At 36.7% G+C, this 18,197-nt stretch overlaps 2 pseudogenes; one reads left to right on the forward strand and one right to left on the reverse strand.

Annotated features, from left to right (window-relative positions):
* Nucleotides 1–15,240: 15,240 nt before the first annotated feature.
* On the forward strand, nucleotides 15,241–15,593 carry LOC149228463 (large ribosomal subunit protein eL33y pseudogene; annotated as a pseudogene).
* A 605-nt stretch (nucleotides 15,594–16,198) lies between these two features.
* Nucleotides 16,199–17,980, reverse strand: LOC149228464 (putative calcium-binding protein CML14 pseudogene; annotated as a pseudogene).
* Between the last annotated feature and the right edge of the window lie 217 nt (nucleotides 17,981–18,197).

Here is an 18,197-nt window from a genome sequence, read left to right on the forward strand (position 1 = left end):
AAAGGAGAGGCTCCCAAAAACAGAGGAGGTCTTGGGGGGGTGGATCCATATGGCTCAGCTAAGATGGTAACAACAAGGTGCTCAGGAGATGGTTGTTGACCAGAGGTTCCAGACTACTTTTTAGAAAACAATGATGCTAGTAACATGAAAACACTCAAAGATCTAGTCTCAAAGATGGGAGGGGGAGGACTAGGGAAAGAACCCGACAAGGTGGAATCTTTGTAGAATCCAAGTGAAACACTGGTGAGAGGTTTGGTATACTACTTTCCAAACATCGATGAGATAATGGACTCAGGGGAGGTTAAGGATGATGGCTCATAATATGTCAACTGATCGATAGTTATGATTTCCCCTTCATGGGGGAAGCACATATTGTGGAAAATTGTAGAAAAAATGGCTGACATGGTGCATGTGTAGCTATGACTCAATAGAATGTTTTAATCTGGAGGAGAATCAATAACCTCAATGTCTACATGAACAGTCTTTCCCGTAGATTCACTGGACTGCGATACATGCCAAGAGGCTGGGAGGGGTGACCATCCCAAGAACGCAAAGTGATGGTGGATGGGGATAGTTTAGGTGACTTGAGTTGTTTGCAAATGGTAGTGGACATCACTCAGGTTGATGCACCTTCATCAATAATACATCGGGAGATGATGGCATTACAGACTCAAATTGGTATCTAGAAAGAAATGGATGGAGGTAATGGAGGATGTTCTGACGTATCAATAGGAAAGACAATCAAACAATCGTCTGAAGGATCTACTGCGCCCAAAGAAGTTAGTAGATAGTTATTTTGAGATGGGCATGACTGGAGAACCTCCAACGTCGACATGGCAATAGGTGATTTCACCAAGTCATCTACTATACTGTATATATGGGAAGCTCAAGTAGAAGCTGTGTCACGACATAATGGTCCCTTTAGGATCTTAGCAATTGACTCGAATTTAGGTTGAGGGATCTATAACGGACCATTTGGTGTCGTAAGAGGGTCAGTATATGCTCTGGTTTTGGTCTCAGTTATGGACGAAGACGATGGCTTGTCATATTGACGCGACCGAGTTTGCAAGTTGATATCAGAGGTATTGACCTCATCGGAATTCATCATGAGGATATGGTAGTCACCAGGACCAAAAGGTTGGGGAGGGTGGGCTACTTGACCTTGCTAAGGCTTAGCATCAAAAAATCCTTGTTGAGGGAAATTATTCTTAAGCACGACCAATTGAGATGGTACAAGATTTTGAGGTAATTTCTGCATCGGCGGTTGACCTCTAGAAGCTCCTTGGGCTTCCCACATTTGGCGCATCTAGGGTAAGAGGGGACACTCATGAGTATAATGGACATGCACACCAAAACATGCATAAGGCTTGTTCACATGAATACCCTTTTTCTTCTTGGACTGGTCGCCCTGTTGCCAGTTTTGGTGTTACTCTGGTTCCCTTGAGGTTCATTACCTTGGTTACCCTTGTTACCCTTCCCCTTATTATTTTTCTTCGAATTTTAGGGATTGGTCGCACTCTGCTATGCATATGCTTGACCCAGAGGGGGCAGTGGCTGCTAGGGCTAAGGATGCATGGGAGGTTGTGGCACTAATGCCTGAAGGGTTGGAGCGCTTAGTGGTGCATAGGTGTAAGATAGTGAGGGGGCAACGGTTTGGTAGATAGGTTAAGTACTAGCTGGCCTTGACATCTGTTGATGTGGTTGGGTAAATGCATAAGATGTGATTTTTCCTGAATACACGTTGTTTTGGAATTATTATACATGTGTTTTCCTTGATGGAAACTCATTCACAGGTCTCTTCAGATTTGATAAAGGGCAACTCACATTGTAACAGGGAAATTTAGAGGTAACAAGGCATTGGTATAGAAGAATAGGAAGTTGGAACAAAGTTATATTGATCAGAATAAGAAGTTGAAGGAAAAGGATGTTTTAAGATATTTTAAGTTGTATACACAGGTTCACCTTGTCAAAGCAACACATACACACAGGTTCACATAACAAAAAGAGCGTATACATATGCACACACTTTCATAAGAAGAAAAGCACGTATGGGTTGAAAAATCAAGGAAATTCAAGATTAAAGAATACCAAGGGTCAATGCCATGGTATTAGCCCAAAATATTGAGTGGAGTAACAACTATTTGATCCCACCCAAGAATACCACAGGTTCTAAATGTTGTTTTGGTCTGAGGTATTGAGAAAGGTCAAAAACTATATAAGGAGGAGAAGATCAAAGGGCCAGGTGTGAAAGTGAAAGGGTTTCTCAGGAATACTTCTATTTGAAGTACATTTTATTTTGCAGGGGCTATGATTATGATATAATCTAAAATATTGTGTGCACCTTGAATTCAACGTTGGATCAGGATCATGAGACCTGAAATGACTTGTCATTGAATGATCTGATATTGGTTGGGCTAGATCTGATTGCTTACACATGTTTTATTCTTTAAATGTCATGATCTGGGTATGTATGAAATTTGGAATAGCAGCAAAGTTGTAAGTTAGTATTTGTAGATATATACGCTAGTTCGCCTTGGTAAAGGCGCTTATACAAATTAGTTCGAAGCTTCAAAGTAGCGCACACAAAAGAAAAGCCCATAATTCAAAAATGACTGATCTATCTGATTAGTGCTATTGGTTTGCTATTTTCTGTCAATGATGTCTTCTTAGATATAAAAGTAGAACTGAATGCCTAAGGAGATTGAGTCTTATTGATTGATTGATTAAGTGAGAAGGGTGTCTTTGTTGTTGACTGTCTATATCTCTATAATGTGATAGTATATGTTTAGAATATTACTGGTTGGTACATATTTGATTCAGAAGTCTTATGTTTCAGTAATTGTGGAGGTATACACAGGTTTGGTTAAAGGAAGTAGCATATACATGCATGTTGGGTTCATTAAAGTAGCATATGCATTCCGAAGTATGATTCTTGAGGTTGCAGCTGGTTCTGAATGATGATGCATGTTTCTGGGTTCAGTACAATGTTCTGGTGATAGTGATCTGCCTATTCAGATTGACTGATTGTTGGTTGATGCATTTATTATTATAGAATTTGAGCTTCAAAGTTTTTGATGGGTCTAGTGTGAAAATTTGATGAAACAAGGCCTTCATATTGTCTTATTATGTACCAGGAGCATCTAGTCTGAAAAATTATGAAACGTGGTCCCTGGAGGAAGAGAGAAGGTTGTAGGCTTCTATAGGTCGGTGCCTATGTACTATTAAACATATAGGTTAGTACAAGAGCTAGGGGGTCGTAGCTCCCTTACAGTAGAATTTGGTGAACAAGAGAACGTTATAGCCTTCTGCAGGTGGGTGCCTACATACTAATATGAGTCTACACCAGTACAAGATTGTAAAAGTATTTTCTTTATATTAAAAAGTAGACAGAGATGACAACAGTAGGTGGTTTTTCTCCTACATTGGGTTTCCACCATAAATCTTTGTGTTCATGTGTGTTGCTTATGTGTGATGGTTTATTATGTTATTACTGCACATAGTTACTATATAATAAAACACTGATGCACTAATTAAAGATCAACACATGATGAATTAACTAAATCATAAGTTCGTTGGGTATATGTTGGTTTTTTTAATCACAGTTGTGTGCACATGAAAGTTCACTTCACTGAAGTAGCATATATAAATATGATTGGGAAATGAAAAATTATTGAATCGTAAATATTGATTCACGCCCCCCTCTCAGTATCATTTCCAACAATTGGTATCAGAGAAGGTCCTTTAGAATAAGCTTGATCGCTTGAAGGGAGGTATCTCAAGATGAAGAATCATGAAGGCATGGGATCTATTAGACCATCAATATTCAATGAGAACAACTTGGTATATTGGAAAATAAGAACTAGAGCCTATCTTCAGTTTCTTGTAGCTAATGTTTCAGATTCAACAGGTAAGTTATACGAAACCAATGCCAAAGAAGTCAATACTTTATTGGGAAGTCTATCAGAATTAGAATTCGTCAATGTTATGCAGCTCAAGATAACCAAATATATATGGGAAAAAATCATTCAGAGCTATGAAGGAGACTCCCAGGTAAAATGTGCTAAGCTCCAAACTCTCAGAATTGAGTATGAAACTCTTAAGATGCATAGTGATGAAAGTATTGCTAGTTACTTTTTACGTGTAGATGAGATTGTTAATTGTATGAAGAATCTGGCTAAAGAGATAAAGGAGTCTATCTTAGTAGAGAAAATTTTGAGATCTTTGCCTTCTAAATTTGAGTCAAAAGTATTTTCTGTAGTTTTTAACCCTGTATAGAAATTACCTGCATACGAATTCTAAAACAAAGAAAATAAACAATAGTGAAAGCATAACACATAAAACACATATACACAGAGATTTTCCCCTGGATCCCAAAACCAGGACTACCAGCTTTATTTTTCATTATGTTCCTTTCAATGTTCAATACATATTTATACATGCCGAAGCATCCAATACCATGGACCGAAAACCATTGCATCCAAAACCATGGACTGAAAATCATGCGCAAAACCATAGGTAGGTCCGCCCAACCTAACATAGGGTCCAAAATCAAAATTTTCTGGGGCGCTACCCAGACCCCATAGAGTGGGGTTACCTGCACCCCTCAAACCCCTTGTGACCCCCCCCCCCACCCCTGCTACACAATCAGCACAACAAAGGGAGGGCTCTGCCCCCTTCTAACCCCTGGTTAACTACATGGGCTAGTCGTGGAAAGAATATAACACAACCCAACATTTTCCATAGAGGAAAACAAGAATCTTCTATCTACTACTATTGTTCAACTTAATGGAATTCTAACTGCCTTTGAAATGAGGAAAGGAGGTCCATCAGATATGAGAGAAGCTGCTTTCAAAGCTTCAACAAAGGGAAAAGAAAAGGAAGAGCACAATGAATTAGGATATATTCTAGGAAAAGAAGATGAGGTAAACTTTGTCAAGAAGCTTCAATGGGGTTCTGGAAGATTCAAAGGTAAGTTACCATTCAAATGCTTTTCTTGTGCTAGAGTTGGCCATAATGCTGCAAAATGTCCTCATAAAGATAATCATGAAAAAGGAAAGGAATCTATAAAATGCAATACAAAACAGGTTGTTAATATAAGAAGTTACTATACTCATGAATATAGTGATGGATTATCTAATAGTGATTAAGATGAAACTGAACAAGATTATAAACTTCTCATGGCTTATGACAATGATGATTTTTTGGATGCCTTAGAAGAGGAAGACTTTCTTGAAGAAATCACTAAACTCAAAATATGTCTGGAAGAAAATAATATTATCATAGACACGTTGACACATCAACTCACTGAAAGAGAAAAGCATAATGAAAAACTAGAATGTGAAGTTGTGGGTCTAAGAAAATAACTTGAGAAGACAAAATCTCTTAATCTTAGATTTGCTAAGGGATCAAAAACTTTAAATAAAATCATCAAAGTTTAGTATTCTCCTCTTATAAAGATCAGTCTTGGATATACTGAAGAATCATCCCAATCACAAAAGTCCACAGCCTCCACTAGAAGCTATCTTGATGCAACAAAGACCAGTGAACAATATGTCAATCATCAGAAAAACCCTAAAATTACTCAGCAGGTAAATCATGATCAATTTAATCCAAGGATGAACATCAATAGAAGCATCAACCAAAAGGTAAAAAATACCAAAAGATTCTATGATCACAGAAACTCCTTTAATGGACAATGATTTTCATGCCATAACTTTGGGCATAAGGATTCTCAATGTGTTACTTACAAAACTATCATGACTAGAGAATCACAAAATCAAAGGAGTGTAACAGGAATCCAGAAAAGTTCTTATAATAACTTTTCTCCTTTTGAAGATGAAATAACTTTGGTCATGAATAATCTGAATGCAGGAGAAAATTTCAGCCAACACTTCAAAAGGAGCAAGCATCACCAAATTCCAAGGTATCTATGTAAACTTTGAAATGGGAACTGATACTATTACCCGTTTCATAGAGATAGCAAAAAAGTGACATGATTTTGAAAAGGGGTGATGCAGAACACACATGTTTTTTTAGAGCATAGTTTTTGGCACTTTAATTTTTTTTATGTACATTACGTTTTAGAATGGTAGTGATTTTCATGCTGATTTAAAAAAGTGAGTATTTTGCATCAGACCCTTTTTTTAAAAGACCTATTTTTTGACTTTAAATTTTCTAATGTATGAAATGTAAATAATTATTTTGTAAATTTAATAATTTTTGAAGTGGTCATTTTCTTCATATTTTCTTGTTTTTTATTTTAATTTTAATTTTTTTGTAGTGAGATTTTTATTGTTTTGCATTTTTAAATTAGAAGGTCGATATTTTGAATTTTCGATATTCTACATATTTATACATCCTTAATTAATTTTTCAATCCACATGAAATAATCGTTTCTAAAAAACAATATTTTTTAACAATGGACATAAAAATAACCATTTTTAACATAAATATAACTAAAAAACTACACATTTTGATAATTTTTTGCTAGAATTGACATGTTTAAATCACAATTTTTATACGAAAATTTTAACTAAAAATGGTCAAATAATAGTTTTTTTATGAATTTCATGTCAAAAAATAATAATAACCACTTTTTTTCAAAAAAGAATGATTAACTTAAAAATTAATGCAAAAATCACATCTTAGAAATATTGAACGCATAACAACCTTAATTGAGTGTTTATTCTTCTCATAAAATGTCAAAGTCAAAACATTGCAAAGCTTTATTTCCAAGCATAACTTAAATTTAATCAACAATGTCACGTAATCCAAATTCTTCGTCCTCTAGGGTTTCATCATTGTCTTCTTCCACAATATTTTCTCCTTCCTTTTGCTCATTTTCCTCTTCTAATGGATCTTTGATGTCTGCGAATCTCCCAATGTATGTCTTTCCAAACATTCCATGTAATGTTGGTTGGGGTTCCTTTGCCTTTTTTTCCACATGTGATTCACTAAAGTCCCCTTTCTTCAACCCAATTTCTTGCATTGCATCTGGAAGAAATTAAAGAGTATTAATTCATTGCTGAATGAAATTGCACTGTATTGGATCTTTTTCAATTGCAATGCAATTTCTTCCTTTTTGAAGGCAACATGCTAATGTTGTACCTAATTATCAAGCACAAAATAAATAACGAAATAAATTAGTACAATGACATATAAATTAATAAACAACATATTGAAATTCAATTCCATATAATAAAACTTACCTGAGTCAGAAAATAAATCCAAAACCCAATCTCCTTCATTTGACTGCTGCAAAGACATGGCTAAATCGAGCTCCTAAATAACATTGGGTTACATTGTTTAAGTGCTCAAACGGCTTGATCGAGCGCTTAAAAAGGGCTCAATTGAGCAATCATTTTTTCCACCCAAACGGGCCATCTCTTGCCAAAAAGTGTAACCCAGCTCCATGCTTTCACCCTTATAGATCATGAATTTCTAACAATCTATATCCTAATTATTATTACTATCCAATTTTAAGGTCATAGCCAAGCCAGACACCAAATTGGTGTATGAAACCCCCTTGTTTGTGGGAAAAGAGAGCCACCTCCATGCAACGATTTGATTATTGTCTATGAAGGCATGCCTACTCTAACCCCTTCTAGTTTTTGAACCTATGACCTCTTAGGAGGAAACACATGCTCTTAACCATTAGGCACTTGACCTGAGATGCCTCATGTTTAACTCTAATGTTATAGGAGAATTTTCTCAAGAACTCTATCCAATAATTGGACCTCACACACTCTATTGGCCTCTAATTTCAGTTCTGTGGCATTTCAAAGTTTACCCTCCAAAACTCATTTAAGGCCATAAATAACACTTAATATTGGTTTACTATATTTGTGAAATTTCTAATTCTTTATAAGTAATCATTTAGTTTGGGTTGTTTTTTCTAAAAGGGTATGTCCCAAAGCTTAATTATGTCCAATGTCACTTCATAATCTAATGATATGTAAGAAAGATCTCTTCCACTTGAATTAATAAGACAATAGAAACCTCACATACTCAAAACAAACCTATTGAAAACCAATTTGATTCAATAGACATAATCAAAACAAGCATACAAGAGAATGTAAAAATGAACATTTTATCATGAAAGGCTGAAATGTTTAGAAAAATTCTCAAATAACTATTTCAAATTACCATTTAATAAAATATGGTAATGCAAGCACATGGAACCAATAAATCAGATTTCAAAGATGCAAGAGAATTTTATTGCCTAGGGGACAAATATCTAGTCTCTCTACAAACAAGCTACACCAAAACCATAAAAAATCTAAGAAAGTTATTAAACCTTCCTAATTTTAGTTTATTAAGCATAGGTAACTATGTGTTAAATATCATAGTCTAAAAATAAAATAAGTAACTTGCACCTCAAACTTACATTGAAAAGAAACATTAATACAAATGATCCAATTTCAATTGAGAACAATAGTTTATTATAAGGAAAACAAAAAGAACAAACCCTTCTAATTCTAATTGAAACAAAGAGAAAATTTCAATATAAAAAACTCAACACCCATATCTAGATACATTATCACCGCATCTCTTTGACTACAAATCAAGCATTGGAGAAAATTTTTAATATAAAAATCTGAGCATCCATAAATAGATACATCAACACCCCATCTTTTTGAGTAAAAATCAAGCACTCCTCTTTGTACACTAAAAAGGAGGGATGAATCAATCTATCTTGGTTTATGAGGAGAAATGAAAGGAATTTTTTTTATAATCTTCTAGTTTAGATCGACTAAATAAAAAGGTCTAATAACTAATCATTTAGTTTGGGTTGTTGTTTCTAAAAGGGTATGGCCCAAAGCTTAATTATGTCCAATGTCACTTCATAATCTAATGATATGTACGAAAAATCTCTTCCACTTGAATTAATAAGACACTAGAAACCTCACATACTCAAAACAAACCTATTGAAAACCAATTTGATTCTGTTGGACACCTAATCCTCAATGGGTTAGTGTGGAAGTCGAATGGACAAAAGCAGTCCAAGAGACCTTGGGATCTGAAACCCAAGAGTGACATAATGTACTATAAATGTATATCTCCTGTTAATAAAAAAATGAACTCACTGATTTATCTTTCCTATTCTATGTTTTCCATGTGTGTTTAACATGGTATCAGAGCCGCTTGTTTTTCTGTGGCCTGTTATGTGCATGTCAGTCCTGGCCCTATGCCATATTCTTTTCCAGCGCTCCTGACACGCTGCCTCTTCCATATAACGTGTCTGTCCACTACCCCTCCATAGTCGCTACCCATTAAACACTGCGCACTTATTGGAATTGGTGTTACTGCAGAGTGCATTGGAAAAGGGGATGCCTTCAGCGGTCTGAGAGCTTTTGTGTGACTGTCGGTTAAAAAAAATAAAAAAAATCATCACCGTTCAGAGACTCAGCCAATCAGTCTTCATCTGTGAATGAACCAACGCCTTCTAGTTCTGTACCAAACCAGAAATCCGACGTGCAAAGCTCCAATAGTTGTGTAGCCTCCGTCTCACTCGAGAAATCCCTTCTCTACCCCTCCTACTGATAATCCATGAGCTGTGTGTTGAGACAGACATGTGAGACCTTCCATGAGCCAAGCTGTCGAAATGCTTTCGCAACGGGATTTCTTTACACCAACAGAATCCATATTGCCTAACTACTCAGCCCATTCAGTTCAAATCTTCACTTCCTTTCTTTCCACAGTCAGGCCGCAAATTTGCAAACACACCAAGTCCAACATGAAGTCCAAACAATCCACTTTCTGGCCTCAAATGACGCTCATTATTGTCCCATTTATAGCCGCCAATAGCTGCAAGAAGCACTGCATCTAATTGCTTGCAAGCAGCCAAAGTTCCATCTGGTAAAGGCACTCCTGTTGCATCTATTGCAGCTCCACCCACAAGCATTTCATTGAACTTAAAGTTTACATCTTGTTGGGAGCCCACGAGACGCAGCACCTTTTTTCGCGACAGACATAATCTCTGGGCCAATGCCATCACCTGGAAGAATGGTTATTTTATATGATTTTGAGGCTGCTGCTGCGCATCGAACCCTGGCCATCGTTGATACAGTATTGTTCTTGGCGTGACAGACCCCCGCAGGGAGTTTATCTCTTTCACTCGAAATTGTAGTCTTGTTGGTTCTATTACGAGGTGCATTGGAGTCATGTGCTTTCATTCTTTAGGTATGGTTTGCATGGAGCGGTGTTACATGTTTTGGCTATGGTGCTAAGTGGCACGAGTTTGCTCCATTTTCTGGTGTGGCCATCTTCGAATGTCTCCATCATTATGTTGTTAGTTTGTAAGGCGTCTAGTTCTTGCGAAGTGTGTTGCACATAGAATAACACCCCGTGCGATACTCATTTAGCACCTTTTTTATTCCACTGCATCAAAGACAGTCCATTGCGCTCCCTCCGAGCTCCAAACGACAGCACCTCCTAAAGGTGAAATTGTGCAGAAGATTGGATGATTTTGTGGAAGAAGTCCAGCGATAGTTACAACTATTCGAAGGCCTGAAAGCTCCTGTCAGAGAACTATTAGCACCGTCCGAGTGGTATACATTTCCATAAAGTTTGGTATTAAACCGATTGTATATGCCTTGTTGATGATTGACCATCTGTTTGAATATATTTTGAATGCGTTGTGGACACTGTTTCAATAAGCTGTTTGAATAAGCTTTGAATGCGTTTTGGACGCTGTTTCAATAAGCTATTTGAATGCGTTGAATGTGTTGAAATGATAGTATTTAACGCTGTTGAATGCACACTGTTTTATAGAATGATCCAGCGTTTATATTGAATAGTATTGAACACGGTATATGTTGAATGCGAATCAACATTTATTTGAATGGTATTAAATGGTAACGCTGTCCAATTTTAGCGCAGAGTTTGAATTGTTGAGTAGTAAATGAATATGTGTGATTTGCTGTAGAGAAATGTTCATCTGCTTTGAAAGAGTATCTTTCTGCAATAGAGACCATTGCAGACATTCTACTTGAAAGGGATGAGATTACCGGTGATGAAATATGGCCGATATTCAGGAAGGCTCCAAGAATCCCTCGAGTCAGACCTGTTGATGAATATGGAGCTCTTGTTTACGAGGGGCGATGGGGTATCTATGGCATGTCATTGCCTGATAGAGTGACCTTTAGTCCAGGAAACGTGGGGTATGCTACACGTCCACAACAGACAAAGATCATTAGCGATAACACATGGAGGATTATTGATGCCATTCAAGAGAGAAATGTGAGAGAAATGGGAAGAAAGTTTGAACAGAAGGAACCATCACCGAAAGTTGTGATGAGTGAACATTTTCTATAAGTTACTCTTAACATTTTGGAATTTCTGCAGAGTCCAACGGAGGAACCATCACCTGAGTGAATTTTTTCTATAAGTTAGTCTAACATTCTGGAATTTGTTGCTGCAAATATATAATGTCAAAAGTCTGCTCCATATAACGCATCTTTAGCTTCCTTGTCATAGCATCCGTTTAAAAACTCTTGGATTTCCGTGACCTGGTTCTTATACTACAGTTTTAGCCGGAAAGGATATTTGCTATCCTCTCGACATAACAAGAGGCTGTTTATGACATTCAATAGATGAATATTTTTTTGTATGATTGCTGTTGTGTACTTACAATTGTTCAGAAGACTCTGTGCTGATTGGTCTGTTGGCATTTTGGGTCAGTTTCTACCATACCAGAATAAGTTTGTCACAATTTGAATGCCATTTAGAGGCTGTTTGTGTGGCTGTATATTCTTCTCACTAGCTGATACTGAAGTGTTGATATACGTTGAAGAGTGAACGAGTACTTGAAGGATCCAAACAAGTTTGCAGTTGCTGCTGCCCCAGTGTGGCTTTGTATTTAGATTTCATTATAGTGCATTGATTCCTTGATTCCACTGCTGCATAAAGATTCCGGTGAACTGATTGTAATCTTTTATATTGCACACTGATCATTTGCTGACATTTATAAAGGGTATTGCTGTGTACTGTGAGTAGATATTACTTTTCTGCATTGAGTAGTAGTTGTGATCAGTTTGTTAAGGTGTAAATCAGACATTGAAGAAAAAAAAAAAATGGCCAGAACCAGTGAAGTATTACAGTTCCTTAAAACTCTAATATTATCTACTGTTGATGACACATTACAAATCAGCAAAGGATCTCTCTCAGAAATTCAGACATGTTTACAAAATGCACAGGAAAAGATCGATTTTTTGCAGCTTGAATCACAGCTACAACAAGAAGAACTACATCAAAATAGACACCACTCTGAACCTGTTTCTGTTCAAAACATTGAGACAACCACCCATCAGCAGCATGTTAATAATGGTACAGTTCATTCATATCCAGCAGCAGTTGTATATGCAGATGCAGAAACTGAGTCTGCACTTCCCAAGCCCATCATCAGACCTTGGGAACATCTTGTCCACAACAAGCACAGAACTGGTCTTGGATATGACAAGGACTTGTCCTTTCATATTCCAGACTATGCCAAGCCCATTCAGTTTCAGAGTGCTGGATTCATTGATGACAGTTCACCTGCTTCTCATGACAGTTCAGCTTCAGCTGTTCCAGAATCTGCCCCTCTTCCACAACAAAAACAACAACAGATCGTGAAATGCCAACACTGTGACCGAGTTGGCCATCTGAAAGATCACTGTTTTGATCTTCATCCATGTAAGCATTGTCATAAAACCAGCCATTCTTCACACAGATGCTTCAAAAACAAACGTCTTGCAAGAACAAAGATTCATCTTGGATGGATCGCTTCTTGGCAATGGGCATCAACAGCCAAGAAGATATTCCAAACACATGTCAGAACTTTTTCCAGAATATTGAACAGTCTTGCAGTTGAGTTTTCTCCATCTTCTCACCTTGTACCTGACAGGGGGGGAAATGATGGTCATCTACAAGCTTCAAAGCCACATCAAGCAAGCCTGAGCCACAACCTGCCACACCAGTTTCAGAGGTGTAGCTAGAGACAAAGATGCCCGTGAACATGCCTTCAGTTGGCAATCTGGGACACTTCCTCTAGCAGAAGACTTCAACTTCTTGCCAGTTTCGGAAGCATTCCAGGAACACAATTGAGAACACTTCCTCTAGCAGAAGACTCCAGCTTCTTGCCAGTTTTGGAAGAGTTCTAGGAATTGCATTAAGCATTCCAGAGTTGTTGGTTATCCTTAAACCATCACAGGTTGAGACTTCCCTTTTCAGGTTGAAGTTTTACCTTTTATGCGGGGTGAGACCTCCCTTTTATGGTTGAAGGTTTCCCTCTTTAAAACAATAGGATCACTTCCTCTAGCAGAAAACTTCAGTTTCTTGCCAGTTTTGGAAGAGTTCCGGGAACTGCACTAAGCGTTCCAGTGTTGGTGGTCATCCTTAAACCACCGCCCTTTTTACCAACATTTCATAGAGCACATTCAGCCTAGTGCTGCCATGCATTTTTTGCACATTTTGTATTACAGCTCTCTTCTTGGACTCATACATAACCCTTCGGATTAAGGGGGGGAATGTTGGACACCTAATCCTCAATGGGTTAGTGTGGAAGTCGAATGGACAAAAGCAGTCCAAGAGACCTTGGGATCTGAAACCCAAGAGTCACATAATGTACTATAAATGTATATCTCCTGTTAATAAAAAAATGAACTCACTGATTTATCTTTCCTATTCTATGTTTTCCATGTGTGTTTAATAGATTCAATAGACCTAATCAAAACAAACATACAAGAGAATGTAAAAATGAACATTTGAGTATACTCAAATCTTGAAATTTGTGATCTCAATTCATAATTCTTTATTTATTTCTATCTCATCATGCGTTAATTATTTTAGCAAAAGAAAAAGACACCTACATTTCTATCTTATTCAGAGTTCATTATTTTGGAAAAAAGAAAGAAACCTATGTGTTCATCTAGAACATGGAGAAGAGGTAAACCGTGTTAGATTGTCTCTTTTTCTTTCACAATACACACCAATAACCACTCTTTTTCGCTTGCCAAGATTATTTAGCATCAAAAAATATCTGACAATGGAAGATTGGAAAATATTGTGTCATACCCAATGAAAAACAGGATGGGAAGAAAACAAATAGATGTGGCAGATCCATGGGTGAAAAAGAAAAGTCATAAATACTAAACATATTGCAGAGTTTTATAATTGCTTGCAAACCTGGCATAGATGCCTAATCTATGCATCATGAATAAGAGATTTGGATAGGTTTTAATTCTGAGGAGAGGAGATAGATCTCATATCAAACCAAATTTGATATGAAACCTTATTGGTTAACCTTAGTCTGGTTTTTGTTGAGAAGGAATACCATGAAGATTGTTAGAAATAATAAAACAATGTAATCTAATCAACGTTTATGGATTGATTATTCATTTATATCTTAGTCAGAGTTAATTATTCAAAAAAACAAAAGAAATAAAGAAAGACATTTATGGATTGATTATTCATTTATATCTTAGTCAGAGTTAATTATTCCAAAAAAACAAAAGAAAAAAGGAAATAGGGACCTACATGTTCATTGAGAAGAAACGACTGAGTTGGATTCTTCACTTTTTCTTCTGCCATATTTGATACATGCACCCATGCACTAGTAACTATTTTGTTTGTTCCATGCATTTTAACATTGGCTGTGCCGGGGCGAGGTGGAGGAAGAGGAGCAGTAGCAACTGGAAGAAGAGTTTGCGCAGTCCATCCATTCACCTTATTACATAAAGATAGATGAATATTCACCATAAGTAATAAATTTTATTACATGAAACTCCTTTAACGTTTTATTTCTCAATAACTTCTTTACAAATATCTTTTAAACTTGTACATTAATTTCTCTTTAAACCATATTTTCATGTACAATTAGTCATATAACCCTATCAATTGGTTTAAAACTTATATCTCCATTGATTTACTCTTTTCAATTCCCTTTAGTAGATAACGAACACTTCATTCTTATCTTCACTATACGATGTTGGACTTGACTTACATTATTCAATTTTCAACCTTTATAATGGCTCAAAATTATCCTATTTAATTTGATAAAGAAAGATTTTGATATCCATCTACAAAACATTGTGTTGCATGCCTATAAAAAAGCTCAACGACATACATCAACCTCTATTATTTATTAAATCATAGTGTGCCTATCAAAATGTAATATTATTGCCTACCCCTTGTTCAAGGGAAAGCATTGATATTGATAAGTAAAACTCAATTCACATCACATTGCGAGATAGATGTTCCGAGCCATTTTGATCAACATGGTGAAGGGACGCCAAGGAGAGCGTATCAGGTTGTATGTTCGAGGGATCATCCTCGGCTACAAAAGGTCAAAATCAAACCAGTACCCAAACACTTCTCTAATTCAAATTGGAGTTAATACACCAAAGGAAGTGGATTAGTATCTGGGCAAAAGGATGGCCTATATTTACAAGGCGAAAACCAAGAAGGGGGGAACTAATTACAGGTGTATTTGGGGCAAAGTAATAAGGCCGCATGGTAACAATGGTGTTGTTAGGGAAAAATTTAGAAAAAATTTGCCACCAAAGTCCATGGGAGGGAGAGTGAGAGTATTTATGTACCCCAGCAGCGTATGAGGTTGTTGTCACTACTTGGCCTACAAACTCTCGGATGTTTAATATTTTAGTTTTGTTTCGATATGAGAGGCCTATTGTTGAAAAATCCGTTGATTTATGAGAACATTTTTCCTTCATAGGAAGATGTGATGCAAATTTACCTTTTTTTTCCTAGAATATTTATGTCTTTTGTTATTTTATTTTTAGCTACATTAGAAATATGAAATCATGATTTTGACAATATGAGTAATGATAGCTGTTTGGTGTAGACATTTTCACATTCTATGTACTACTCTAAAAAAATTTCAGTTCATTAAAATAGATCAAAACTGAAATTTTCAAAGAAGTCGTCAGCGGCAAACTAAAAATTAGGGCACTCTCACAGGAATATGGTGAAAACATCCCAGATCGAAGCAATCTATTTTAAATCAGACTGTGAATACGGATTAACATACGAATAGACAAGCCCACTGTAAACCCTTGACATATGCTAACTTCAAACCCTTTTAGTTAATAAAATATATTCTCTGAATTTCCTAGAGAAAAGGGCACAAGATTTCCAGAGGTTTCAAAAATCAAAAATTCTGAAAAAGACTGTGCATCACAACAATATAGAAAATTAAATATTACTTGGCCATCATTCTGGTGATAAAATATTCATAGCAGATGTTTCCGTCGGAATCAAACTTAATTTCTCGAATCCACTCATTGAATTCTGATGGCTCCAGCTTCTCCCTGACGTTGGTAAGAATATGACGGAGTTCCTTGGCAGAAATCTTACCCGTGCCCTCTTTATCGAGGGCTTTAAAGGCATCCCTAAGCTGAACATGGAAGCTCCCTCCCTTCAATTTCTGTTTCATCACATCTTGCATTGGAGCAATCTGCTCCTCACTCCAGATCAAAACTGAAATTTTATTGAAAAACTATTTTGTTTGTTCCTGCCAAAGTTAATTAACATCAAAATTCCCTCTGAAATCCGCTTAATATTGTATTGGATGCCCAGTAAGCATTGTTTGAGGCAATTCATAGCAGATGGGGTGATTATGAGAATCGTTGGGTGGTGGGGCGATTCTCAGAATTGCCCCACCACCAATGGTGGTGGCGGTGCAATTCTGAGAATTGCCCCACCACCTGGCGATTCTCAAATCGCCTCAGTTGATTAAAATAGATCAAAACTGAAATTTTCAAAGAAGCCATCATTGGAAAACTGAAAATTAGCGCACTCTCACAGGAATATGGCGAAAACATCCCAGATCGAAGCAATCTATTTTAAATCAGACTGCGAATACGGATGAACATATGAATAGACAAGCCCACTGTAAACCCTTGGCATATGCTAACTTCAAGCCCTTTTAGATAATAAAATATATTCTCTAAATTTCCTAGAGAAAAGGGTGCAAGATTTCCAGAGGTTTCAAAAATAAAAAAATTTGAAAAAGACTGTGCATCACAACCATACAGCAAATTAAATATTACTTGGCCATCATCCTGATGATAAAATTTTCATAGCAGATGTTTCCGTTTAACTTACCAATAACTCATTATATTTTAAACCCCTTAGGTTTATTTTCATTTACAAATATCGAACTATTCTTATGCTTCAATTTCAGAAAACTAAGATATTAATAACAAACCTCTTCTGATTATTTAAATTTCTCATTCAAACGTATTGAACTATATTTAATCCGCTTCTTATACTTCATTTTTAACCTAGGATTGAAAATTTTAAATATATTGTTATTTAAAGCAGGAATTTCTTTTACACTCATCCAAATGAAGCTGTCATTAAAATGACAGGCACAAAAAATAAATAACCGTCCCAAAGTTTTGACTCGACAAGCGGAACAAACTTGAAATTCCAGGACCGGGCCATGACATTGACGTTTTGGATTTTACAATATGCCTTCTCCACATGAAGTTCATTTTAGGTTTTGTAATGCGCACTCACCCCATAAAGTTTTAGTTTTATTGTTTTACGATGCGCGCTCGCGAGTCTCCGGATAAAGTTTTATGATTTTAGAATACCCAATTGCCACGTAACCATATGGTTTGCACGCGTCGTGAATACTGCAACCTCTTTCAAAGTTTTCTTTGCATGGCATAAATCATGACGTGGGAATTGTGCAATTTCCAAGGCCACCTTCTACAAAGTGTTACAATAAACAAACTGGTTGGAATCTTGAGGTAAGATGGAGCCTCTGATATTGTCACAACAAAACGACCTTAATTTCTCGAATCCACTCATCAAATTCCGACGACTCCAGCTTCTCCCCGACACTGGTAAGAATATAACGGAGTTCCCAGGCAGAAATCTTGCTGGTGCCCTCTTTATCGAGGGCTTTAAAGGCATCCCTAAGCTGAACATGGAAGCTCCCTCCCTTCAAGTCCCATTTCATCACGTCCCGCATTGGAGCGATCTGCTCACTCCAGATTAAAACTGAAATTTTACTGAAAAACTATTTTGTTTGTTCTTGCCAAAACTAATTAACATCAAAATTCCCTCTAAAATCCGCTTAGTATCTTATTGGACGCCCAATAAACATTGTTTGAGGTGATTCATAGTAGATGGAGCGATTCTGAGAATCGCTGGGTGGTGGTGGCGGGGCGGTGGCAGGGCGATTCTGA

This window comes from Pinus tabuliformis, chromosome J (genome assembly GCF_031772625.1).
Source record: "Pinus tabuliformis cultivar Carrire ecotype Pingquan chromosome J, CPIR1, whole genome shotgun sequence".
In the NCBI taxonomy this organism is placed as follows: domain Eukaryota; kingdom Viridiplantae; phylum Streptophyta; class Pinopsida; order Pinales; family Pinaceae; genus Pinus; species Pinus tabuliformis.